Source organism: Triticum dicoccoides, chromosome 5B (assembly GCF_002162155.2).
Source record: "Triticum dicoccoides isolate Atlit2015 ecotype Zavitan chromosome 5B, WEW_v2.0, whole genome shotgun sequence".
Lineage (NCBI taxonomy): Eukaryota > Viridiplantae > Streptophyta > Magnoliopsida > Poales > Poaceae > Triticum > Triticum dicoccoides.
Window position 1 is genome coordinate 722,275,025 of NC_041389.1, and position 2,395 is coordinate 722,277,419.

Consider the following 2,395-nt stretch of genomic DNA (forward strand, 5'->3'; position numbering starts at 1 on the left):
CAAAAATGGGAACATTTTTTGAAATTCCAGAACATGTTTTAAAATTCTAAACAATATTTGAACAGGTTAAAAAAGAATAATAAAGTTCAAAAATGAGACAAATTAATTAACAAAAAAGAGAAGAAAGATGAAAAAAGAGAAATAAACTCTTGGGCCTTGGTTCAACTAGGTGACTAGGAGTGGGCATAAAACTCTGACCAACGGAATGCCGAACCCAAGCCAAAACCGAAAAAGGCGAATTTTTGGTTTTTATTGTTTTTTTAAAAGGGTTTTATTGTTAGTACAATTAAAATCAGTGTTTGTTTTAATAACCAAATTCGAACCAGGTTCCGTATTAAACAGTATAACCAAAAGAAAAACCAAAGCTCAGGCATCCAATACGAGGCTCCCTCACGCGCTATCGCCCAACACCGACGGCTTAGTAGTACTTTTGTGTGGGGGATGTATCTGGTGCACCGGGGCAATTTGTGCTATCAGTGCACCGGTCGTCCGTTGCACATACAAAAATGTTCGAAAAATTCCAGAAAAAATTAGTGCATTGACACAACATCAATGTACATTGTCACAACAATTTAAATCAATATTCCACATTGCTCGAGATATAAAAATAACAAATTTGACATTGAATAGTGCATCACACAAGTTGGGCTTCAGTTTTGGCCCATTAGCATATTGACGTCAAATTTGTCATTTTTGTATCTTGAGCATTGTTTTGAATTTTTATGACAACTTACATTAATGTTATGTCGATGGACTAATTTTTTTGATTTTTTAAAACATCTTTTAATGTGCAACGGGAGTGCGGTGAACCAGATACATTCCCCTTTTGTGTGGCTGGCAAAGCGTGCAGCAGCAACCGTCTTATTTGTTAGTGTCACATCGCTTAGGTATGCTCAAAAGGTAAAGGTGCTCGTGGATATAAGAAGATGACACACAGGGGAAGCGCTCGCAGCTATACCTAGCCATGGGCCGGGCCTAAAACAACCCACTGCAGAAATCTGAGGCCCAGGCCCTCCCAGGCCCTACCATCGGGCCTACTTTTAAAGCCCAAGCCTGGCCCATCTGATAAAAAGCCCTGAAAAGCCCTTAGGGCTTAGGGCCATGAGCCGGGCCTCTTCCTTAAAATGCCAATATGCCAAGCCCAAGCCCGTCCAGGCCTTGTTGGTGGGCTCAAAACTCAGGCCCAAGCCCGACCCATGGTTAAGCCCATCGGGCCTAGGCCCTAGATTTTAGGGCCGGGCCTGGGTGGGCTGATAGGGCCGGGCCAGAGATGGCCAGGACTACTCGCAGCTGCGTTGTAGCTTGTACGTATACGCCACAAAAAGGATTTCGTTATAAGTTGAAACCCGAACTGAATGAGTCGATTAACCAAAATATCAGCTTATTGTATTGGGTTGACATTTTTCGGTTTCTAGGTTTGCTTACCGAAATTTAAAATAAACAAATGGCAAAACCGTTTTTCGGTTTCTACCACCCTGATCGGCGATGGCGATGTTCCGGTCAGGCGCTTGTTGGGTCGGCCCAACCGTTCGTGGATTGAAAATCATCCATGTTGAAAAATTGTTCATGGATTTGAAAACTTTCATAGATTTTCAAAAAAAGTTCACCAAAAAAGGTTACCAAAAAATTTCTAGATATTGAAAAAGATTCACAATTTGAGAAAACATTCACGAATTGTATTTTTTTTAAAAGTTCACGCATTTGAAAAAATAGGTAAAAACAAAAAATATATTAAAAAACAGAATAAAATAGAACAAAACCCGGTTTTGAAAAACACGAAAAATACATTTTTGCCACATAAGAAGCCGAAAAGAAAGCAAGTGTTCAAAAAACTGTTCAATAAGTTAGCTCTTAAGTTTGCACAGTCCTCATATCTCTTTAAAATTCTTAAAAATGTTGTTTAGAAAAATGTTCTTTACATTTGAACTAACCTATCTCTTTATTTTTTTTGCCATGTTCATGCTTTTAAGAACAAAAATGGAAATTTGAAGATGTGCTCAAGTTGTTCATTTTTTTTGGATTTTCAAATATTATTTGATTTTTAAATATTTATTCAGAATTTCCAACAAATGTTTGAAAAAATTGAAAAGGCGTCCAGACTCTGTGTTGGTGTTAGTTCTTAAGTTTGCACGCTCCTCATTTGTCACAAACACTAGTTAGCTCAACCGGTGAACCGGCCCAGTCGGGGGTGCCTCCCCGAACGTAGGGCGAAACGTTCCGGTGGACGCGCGACATATTAAAGATAAAGACCATCCTACCATTTATTATAAAGGGGTATGGAGACAGTGGCGGAGCTTGAGAGTAATTCAAGAGGGGGCCATTAGTCAAAAGGAACCAAGTTAATAGGGAAGGAGGGGCTAATTTACAGTTTAAACACTAATTAGGCTCATGATGT